A 10,515-nucleotide genomic window follows, 5' to 3' on the forward strand; every position below is an offset into this window, starting at 1 on the left:
GATAAAAATGTGAAGGGGTCACAGCTGTGTGAAGGTGTATATATGGAGGGTTATTGTAGTGTGTTCACAAACATTTCTGAGGCACATGTCAGGGGATTAGAGGAGGGTGTGTGATTACAGGAGGTCTTGGTGTCTGGTTAAGAACTTGGTTTAACTGACATTTTATTTGATCTCTGTAAACTCAGCTGGTTCTATTGAAACCAATAGCAAAACTGCCAGAGACTTCACAAAGGAGAAGCGCAGCAATTTAGTTCTGGGATCAAGCCCACTGATAAATTCACCACAAGACCATGTTGGAACAGCTCTCTGGGCTGTTCTGGATCTCTAGTCATCACTAGAAGGACACTTCAGATTGACAAGGAGGCCAGCATACAACTAGGTAAGCAATGTGGCCTAGTGGATAGAGTTTTAGAGTTGCATGTGTTCTATGCCTGGTTCTTTAGGATCTGAAGAAGAGCTCTGTGTGAGCTTGAAAGCTTGCCTATTTCCCCAACAGAAGCTGGTCCAATAAAAGATATCACCTCCCCCACCTTGTCTCCCTGTGGAACTATGTATTGCACAAGGTGTCTGTGGCTGAACTGAGAAGTGAACCTATGGTGTATTTAATAGAAAAACCCAGGCAGATTCAATAATTTGGTAACTTTATTTTTAAAGCCCTAATTTGAACTGGACTGCCCCAATTTTTTTACATGATTCATGAAAACCTCCTTCTTCCCCTGAGTCTGCTCAGGGCACTCTTCACCTCTTTGTTCCTCAGACTGCAGATCACAGGGTCCAGCACTGGAGCGAGGACAGAATAAAAAAGAGATCAACATATCCAACTCCACTGTGTGGTTGGACTACGGCCACAGGTAAATAGCACAGGCTGAACTGTAGAACAAGGTGACCACAGTGAGATGAGAGGAGCAGGTCGAGAAGGCCTTGTGCCTTCCCTCAGCTGATGGGGTCTTCAGGATCCTGGAGAGTATTCGAGCATAGGACACCACAACCAGCAAGAAGGGGGACAGGTTGATCAAAACACTGAAGGCTAGGATGGAGGCCTCATTCCTCGAGGTGTCCCTACAGGCCAGCTTCAGAACTGGGGAGATGTCACAGAAGAAGTGGTTGATCTCATTGGGCTCACAATAGGGCAAGGAAAAGGTCCAAGCCACATTGCCTGGTGGCATCAGAATTCCGCAGAGCCAGCAGGCAGCGGCCATCTTGGCGCAGGCCCTATGGTTCATAAGGAGAGTGTAGTGCAGAGGGGAGCAGGTGGCTCTGTAGAAGTGATACGCCATGGCAGCCAGCAGGTAGCACTCTGCTGTCCCAAGAGAAAGGAGGAAATACATCTGGGCAGTGCATCCAGTGAAGGAGATGCCCCCCTCCTCAGAGATTAAATTGGCCAGCATCTTGGGGATGGTGACCGAGGTGTAGCAGATCTCCAGGAAGGATAGGTTCCAGAGGAAGAAATACATGGGGGTGTGGAGGGCTGGGTCCAATACTGTCTTGAAGATGATGAGGATGTTTCCTGTCACGGTGACGGTATAGAAAATGGAGAAACTTACACAAAGTATCGCTCGGGTCTCTGGATGTCTCCAGAATCTGAAAAAAAAAAGAAGTAGGTCAGCATGCTGTGATTCTGCTGTGCAATTTCACTGGTCTAGCTCATCTGTGGAAGGAGGAGAAAAAAGAATTTCCATGTGGTCATTAGGGGCCAGTTCATAGGACTGGAACAGATCTCCTGACTCATCGAGTCCAGTTCCCTGCTCTCACTGGGAACCACATTGTGTAATCCCAACCATAAAAGGATCCAGCTCCATGTTAACACTAATTAGATTGTTTGCCCCTATTTGCAGGCTGTTCCAGAACCTCCCTCCTCTGATGGTTAGAAACATTCTTCTAATTTCCAGACTAAATGTACTCACAGCCAGTTTATCCCCATTTTTTTTCTTGTGCCAGTATTATCCATTAGCTTCAATAGCTCTTCACCCTGCCTGATGTTTACTCTTCTGGTGCATTTATACAGGGCAATCAGATCCCTTCTCAGCCTAAGCTAAATGAGCCAAGCTCTTTTAGTCTTTTGTGGTTGGATTTTTTAAAGATATTGAGTTGCTTGGTAGGATTTTCAAAAGCAGCTAGGCACCCAACAGCTAGTGAAATCAAAGAGTGTTTGGTGCCTAGGTACTTTAGAAAATCCCACTCAGCACATACATATTTAAAAATCTATCCCTTAGTCGTTTTACTTTCATCAGCTGGTATAAACTGGTGTAGCCACACTCACTTCAACAAAGCTGTGACTATGTACATCAGAATCGAGCTAGCTAGCTAGCTAGCCCCATATACATCTATCTATCTACCTATCTATCTAGCAACATGCCATTAAAAGAAAAATACATACTCCGCTCTGAGACTCAGATTGCCACAGTGTAAATCTGGAATCAGACATTTCAATTCAGAGTAATTACTCAGTGATTACCCTTGTTAGTATATGTTAGTAAATATTAACCCTTTTAGTCCTGTTTTGTCTCGATATTTGATCCATTTGTATATTAACTATTATTTGGAATTTTTAGGATATTAACAAAGAGTATGTTGAATTCTAAGGCCCAGAACACTGGTTCCTGGCTGATATGTAACCCTATTCAGGAATTCTGTGCTTTAGATTGAATATAATAATCCATAGTGTCTCTATCTCTATAAAACTCCAGATATTCATGGGTACCATCCTCTTAAAACACACACACACGTGCACGCACACACACACGCATAAAATGATAACATATTGTTACATCAGATAGGGAAGAATGACTGTGAGGGAATAAAGACTCACTGAAAGATATTATCTTGAAAAATTGTTAGTCCTCTCAGCTGTAAATAATTATGCCTTCACACATAAATCAGGTAAACTGAGAATGTATAGAAATGCCATCAGAATGTGTGTTTCTTTTAGCAAAGAGGTTTTCTTTGTTTGGAAACCCTATATAATGACACAGGTATGAGAACTTATTTGGGAAATGGAAACTGGGTGACCTTCCAGTTACAGTGAAGAAGAGACACAGACCCAGCTCTTGATCTTACATCAAGGGTGGAAACGTTACTATCCTTTTGTATTGTGCTGTACTAATCTCTGACTGATAAATCTTTGATTAAAAATCCCAGTTCAGCCTGTTATTTTACAATCTGGAGTGGTCATTGACTCAGAACACACAACACCCTTGAGCAACTAAGAGCAGAGGCTGAGGCTTTGTCATTGATTTCTGTTGTTTCATTCTCAAATAAATGTCCCGTGTTCTCCTCTCAGCTCCACGGGTGACTAGGACAACCTTAGCAAGGCTGAATCAGTCTAACCAGGAGCAGAACAGACCCCTGAATATCAAACCCTCAGATGAAATTCAAACCACAACAGACTTACCTCTACATCCAGGTAACGCTCCTGCATCTGCTGTGAATGAAGATCTGGGTGGATTTGACATATTTCAGCTGCTTTCTGAGTCTCCAAAGACAGGTTCCCTTAAACACTCTGGATTTAATTCAGTATCTTTTGAAGGTAAATTGTCATTTATCCTTCAGCTTTAAAAATAAACCCAACAGATAAGAAGGTCCTATCCTGTGAGTGGCTGGATGGAAGGCCTTCATCTCTCACTAACCTCAATGGGAACATCGCGTTACCAGCACCAGCCAGGTTCAGGACATTAATGCGTAAACGCTTCTGTTTATTCCTATGGTCCCTGATAGAATTGCTTATGTGAACCCTTTGTGGCTCTGAGTGTTTGCTTATTTACAACTCTCTGATTTCCCAGTCCCCTCTCTCTCCCCACTCCCCACACCTACAGAAATGAGACACTGTCAAGGTTCCTTCCCCACTCTGAACTCTAGGGTACAGATGTGGGGACCTGCATGAAAACCCCCTAAGATTATTTTTACCAGCTTAGGTTAAAACTTCCCCAAGGTACAAACTATTTTACCTTTTGTCCCTGGACTTTATTGCTGCCACCACCAAGTGTCTAACAAATATAACAGGGAAAGAGCCCACTTGGAAATGTCTTTCCCCCCCAAAATCCCCCGAAGCCCTACACCCCCTTTCCTGAGGAAGTCTTGATAAAAATCCTCACCAATTTGCATAGGTGAACAGAGACCCAAACCCTTGGATCTTAAGAACAAGGAAAAAGCAATCTGGTTCTTAAAAGAAGAATTTTAATTGAAGAAAAAGTAAAAGAATCACCTCTGTAAAATCAGGATGGTAAATACCTTACAGGGTAATAAGATTCAAAATGTAGAGAATCCCTCTAGGCAAAACCTTAAGTTACAAAAAGACACAAAAACAGGACTATACATTCCATTCAGCACAACTTATTTTATCAGCCATTTAAACAAAACAGAATCTAATGCATATCTAACTAGATTGCTTATTAACCCTTTACAAGAGTTCTGACCTGCATTACTGCTCTGGTCCAGGCAAAAAACACACACAGACAGAGAGAACCCTTTGTTTCCCCTCCCTCTCTCCAGCTTTGAAAGTATCTTGTCTCTTCATTGGTCATTTTGGTCAGGTGCCAGTGAGGTTATCTTTAGCTTCTTAACCCTTTACAGGTGAAAGAGTTTTCCCTCTGGCTAGGAGGGATTTAAAGGTGGTTAGCCTTCCCTTTATATTTATGACAGACACCCATACAGATCAAGAAAATATCTTTCCCCCAACAGGGGGCAGTGTGTGTGTGCATGTGTACACACACACAGAGCAGGTCTCATTCCTTCCAGTAGGGGACAATTTCTTATTTGCACAAAACGTATGGGAATAAATATCAGGACTGGAGATAAAATGAAGATGAGAAAAAATAAAATGTAGCATGTGCATCTTCTCTTCCTTCTTATTCTCACAGTCAGTATATGTAACCAGTCAGTATATGAAATTAAATGGGAGATGCCTCATTCCCTTAGGATAATTTGAAAACTCCAGGCATAGAAATTATTTATACATGTTCCCATACATCTCTCTCTCTCTCTCTCTCTCTCTCTCTCTCTCTCTCTCTCCATACAATCTATCTATCTATCTATCTATCTATCTATCTATCTAAAATGAAATCATTGATAGGCAACATGGTCCACTAGGTCGGGTACTGGAGTCAGGAAGCCAGAGTTTTATTCCCAGTAAGATCACTGTATCCCTGACATGCAATTGCGTAGGATGGTGTACACTATAATATATCTACACATCAGCTAAATCATCATATAGAATTAGATAACAGGCCAACTCTTGTAATCTAATCACTAGTTTGCTGACATTTGGTGCTTTTGTGATTGCCCTTGCTTCTGGAGTCATGCGGTTAGATGAGAATCTCAGTTTTCAATAAAAATAACCAAGTTTCTAGACCTCATAGTTGTGGAGAAAAACTTGAAAATGTGACTCTAAAGGCTGTGACACCAGAAGGCAAATAAAAAGGCTCCAAAGTCATTATTGGTTAAAGTCTCATGATTTCTAAGACTACCTCATGATTCTGGCAGCCCAACCTATGATCTGTGTATACTGGGGGTTGTCCGGGCTGTTATACCAATGCAGTGGTTCTGAGGTAGGAGTTTTGGCTAATAGTATTGAAATTGGTTCTCCCCCTGCAAGTCATTTTATTCCTGGTGGGGCATGTTACTTATCTCTTTCTTAGAGGGTAGAGTGTGATGGATTATATTGCAGCCCCAATTTTAAGTGGGCCTTGTTTTTCTAAGTTTTCAGTTGCCTATAGTGACCACCAAACTCGACAGGTTAAAAATTAACGGACCCAGCTTATCGGTTGACCCCTACTGGAGAGCATTCCACATTTAATTGTAAAGCCTTAATGGTGAGGTGTATTAAGTGGAATCCATTGGTTAAATCTAATTTAAAGAAAATCTCTCCTCTAATTATCTGCTAGGGTTAAAAAAATCCATTTTTAGATTTTAGTGATGAAGGTCTATCCCTGAATATCACTCATGCTATTATGCAAAAATTACAGGTTGATCTGGCTACCAGAAAGAGTTCTTCTTACCCTGTGAAAGATAAAAGAATTTAGTGGGATGCAGATTGTTTTCATCATAAAAAAACAGCTACAGATTACGACAAAGGAACTCAGGAAGGACCTTTCATAGAATTCCATCCCAAAATTAGTTAATTATAGGAAGTTTTATAAAATATTGATTGAAAAGACAAAGTTGGTCCATCATGTGGCACTGTGGAAGTCATTTGAATCTGCTGCCAAAATGGAATATATGATATATTTTTGGAAACTGGTAGCACTGGGCTCTAAGATTAGGAAATATTGAAGCTGTGATCACCAAGTATATGTGGGAGAAACATTTTTCTGCACGTTGTAATGATATGCTGTCACCTTGCCTCTGTGAATTACAACTGAGAATACCAAATTTGGGACAAACTGCTGAGATATAGGGCAGACACGCTCCAAAAATGGTGGTTATTCTCCCATAAAATATACCAAACCAGAAACCAAAGTAAACTTTGGTTTCACCCCCACTGGCTAACAAGAAGTCAGAAAAGCAGTCTCCGTAGGTATTCCAGTCCTTGTACCACCACAAAAACCACTAGACTTAATGATGAGTGGTTATTTAAAACCAATTTAATCAAACAAAGGGGTTATTCTGATCCCAAAGGACCAGCCAGGTACCCAGGTCAATATATAACTCAGGTCTTATCCAATAATCACTCTGTTACCAGTCCTTTGGCATCTAAAATCTAAAGGTTTATATATAAAAAGAAAGAAAGGAAGGTGAGAGTTAAAATTGGTTAAAGGAATCGAATACATATAATAACGGCAAAGTTCTTGGATCAGGCTTGTAGCAGTGATGGAATAAACTGCTGGCTTGTTAAGTCTCTGGTTGCTTCCAAGTCATTGGAAGGTCCTCAGTCCCTTGGTTAGAATGCTCCCATTAGTACAAGTTCAACATAGTCAAGAGGTTTAAACAGGAAAGAGGCAAAATGGAGATGTTTCCAGGGCCTGTTATAGTTTCTGCCAAGTGAAGGGAAACCCATTGTTCTCACTGTGGAAAGTTACAGGGAACAAGATGGTGTTTGGACTTGGGGGTGTCAGACATGGTCATATTTTAATCAGATAATGTCACATATGCCATGAATTAACTTTTCTGCGTGATCGGTTCTGATAGGCTCCATACCTTGTTCCCTCCCAGAATGGTCTGCAGAATCTAGTAAAGAAGTTACATTTGTCATTGATCAGCAATGCTGTAATAAAGCAGCTGGTGAGGATTTTATGCCTGAAGTATTTAAGGAAAATATTGACTGGGTGGGCAACTCTTTCAGCTAAACTTTTTTCCAGTACAAACAACACAGGGATTTTTCTCTCAGGGTAGGCTACTGGTATTATTATACCACTGTATAAAAAATGGGATAGAAAAGATCCAAGGAATTATCACTCAATCAGCTTATGGCATGTTGTCTTAAAATTTTATACTAGTTTTTTTTTTGTGGGGGAGGGAGAAGACTAGAGTTTTGGGCAGAAAACAGATAAATATTAGCTGAAGAACACTGAAATGGTCACTCCTCTACAGATAATTGTTTTATTCTTTTATATTTGATCTACACATTTGTCCCTTTTATGCGGGAAAAATTGTATGTGTCTTTTGTTGATCTAACATTGGCCTTTGATTTCATTGATAGAGACCATCTATGGGGCAAACTGGAGATATCTGGAATATATTCCATTACTTTTTCTTCTAAGAGCTCTCCATAGGTAAACAGAGGCCAAAATTATAATATGTTTGGATGGGGAACTAACTAATTCCATCCCAATTAACAAGAGGTGCTGTCATTGCTATTTATTCACCCTTTTCCTTTTTATATCAATGATGTTGATTTAGCATTACAATATTTTCCCTCCAAAATCATGGGTTACCCTGTGTGTGTTTGTCCTATTATACACAAACCATATGGGTCCATTAACACAAACTTCAGTCAGACCTGAGTGTTTATTAAATGTCTTTGGTTTATATTGTCAACGGGAGGCCCTTTGAGAAATTACTCCAAAACTAAAGAACTTGTTTTTAGTTGAAGATGGCAGTTGCATAAATGGAGAATCAATGGGCAATATTGAGCAAGTTAGTTTTTTCTCCAACCTGGTTATCATAAAATTCGTTGTGGGATATACATGTTCACATAACAAAAGAGAAGGCCTCATATTCAGTGCAAATTGTATTGTGTTTCACCAGGACTCAAGGGAGCAAACTAATTGCTCCAGCCCTTAGAGTGTTTGAGGTCAAGCTAGGCAATCAGATTTTGTATAGTGCAGAAATATGGGGATGGAATGATCCCAGGTGATGAGAAATGATTCATAACAAATTTCTTACGAAGATTTTTGATCTTCCAAATAACACGTATTCTTATAGCCATGCCAAGCACAATAGCTATTCTGTCCAATGTGCAATAATAACAATTTTTGGATCCACAACGTTTGCCAAGATTTTGCTCAGTCGAACAGCGCAGTTGAGCTTTTGAATGTACATTTAATTGGCCAGAGTATATTCAAAATTCTTTGCGCTCTCAAGGCCTCTGAGAATTGGAGATGATCAAATTTGTAGAATGTGAAGTCACTAATCAAGCTGAGGATAGAAGATGTTAATAGCCAACTAGATGTGGCAGTTGTTTCCATTACAAACATATCACCTTGGTTCCCCCTTCTTAAAATAACTCCTGGGTATGCCAGATATTTAGACAGTTTGCCCAATAACAAGTTAAGAAGGACTTTTACAGCTCTCTGCTTTCAATATATGCGGTCAGCTTACTTAGAAGGCTGATATACATGCACTGAGAAATGTAACTGCTTCTGTCCATGAGGCTCTGAGCAGGTGGAAGACCTACTGCATTTTTTATTGGATTGTACTTTGTATTGCCACTTGAGATCAAAATGGCTTTCCGTGTTTTTCTCCCTTTTTCTATGACTGCTCAGAAAATGGTGTATTTGCGAGGAACTGGCAATGTATCTGTGATCTGAGTGGTGCCCGTTTTGTATGGTTGGCCATTAAAATAAAGAAAAAGCAAGTAGCATGGTGATAATATATGGTATAATAGGTTTATACTGGTTTTAGATATATATTAATATTTTAAAATCCTGGAGTTAGTTTTTAAGACTTATTTTAATATCTTTTGCTGTTCGTGCATTGGCTTATGGCTAAATTGCTATTAATAATCTTGACTTCACTTGACTTAGCTGGACACCCCCACTTCTGGGAAATGGGGTTGTCTCAGCAGTCCCTGTCTCTCTTGGGCCTGGTCAAACCAGTTTAAGCAACCCACTAGGCAGAGGTAATATATCATAGAAAATAAATGTAGAGTGTTGCTGAGGAATTCCTATCTGGGCTGTGATCTGCTTTCTTGTGGGTGTGTCTGATTTAACCCTTAATAACTATCTAGCAAACAATGCAATAGCAATCACACGCAGAGATGTACATATTATATTCATCACATATTACAGGCATCTTCTACCTCCTTCAAACCATCTTCTGCCCAAAACTTACTCCCACCATAATGAACTTCACAGTAGAAAAGAAATTGGACTTGGCTGTAGGGGGTATAAAAATGATTTTTTATTGAGACTGCTGGACACGGACAGACCCTATGGTTTCCTCTGGCTTTCTAGCTCCCTATCTCTGCTGCCACGTTTCAAGAGTTGGTCACAAATTTTATTTATTTATTGCAGAGGGGAGGGGTTCTGTGGGAAATACCAAAAATAACATTTTTCTTCAAGAATTGTTTTATTTTTTTTATTGAGAAACTGAAAACTCTGAAATACTTCTTTTGTTGTTATACTTTTGGCATCCGAAAAATATGTTCATTTATTTATTGGAGATTTTGACCTTTTGCAATTTGGTTGCAGGAAAGAAAAACATTTCCACTAATGCACCCCCTCCCCCACAAAAAAAAAGAATTATTTTTCAGTGGGAGTGAAAATTTCTCTTTAAGAGAAAAGCCATTTTCAATTGGTGTGGGGGAAAACATTTCAGCAGAAAAATTTTGACCTCCAGCTCTACTGGTTTTATCAAGGGGGATATCTCTTAATCCTGTCTTGGACAAAGCAGACATGTAACGGACTGATACCGACTGTATAGCCCTCATCTCTATATCTCCAACATTGCATCTATAGACTTTGCGCAAGCACACTCCATATCCCCCTTTACTTGAAAATTTCTGCATCATTGCTGACTTTTCTGAACTATAGGTCATACCCTCAGGTGTTGTAAACACAAACCTATTTGTACTCTTCGAGGACCTGGGCCCGTAATTATGATACATTTGTTTCCTTTAAGAAAGCAATTTCTGGCCATTGTTCTCCTGAAAGCCCCCTTCACCTCCTTGTTTCTCAGGCTGTAGATGAGGGGCTTGAACATGGGGGTGATGACTGTGTACAAGAGAGAGAGCAGTTTGTTGGTAACTGGTGCATATGCAGAATTGGGGCACAGCTACGTGATAATCCCTGTCCCGTAGAACAATGCCACCACCAGAAGATGTGAGGAACAGGTGGAGAAGGCCTTATGCCTACTCTGAGC

General features: G+C 40.2%; 1 pseudogene; it reads right to left on the reverse strand.

Moving 5' to 3' along the window:
• Positions 1–694: 694 nt before the first annotated feature.
• Positions 695–3,640, reverse strand: LOC141997089 (olfactory receptor 10A5-like; annotated as a pseudogene).
• Between the last annotated feature and the right edge of the window lie 6,875 nt (positions 3,641–10,515).

This window comes from Natator depressus, chromosome 13, assembly GCF_965152275.1.
Source record: "Natator depressus isolate rNatDep1 chromosome 13, rNatDep2.hap1, whole genome shotgun sequence".
NCBI classification, from domain to species: Eukaryota; Metazoa; Chordata; order Testudines; family Cheloniidae; genus Natator; species Natator depressus.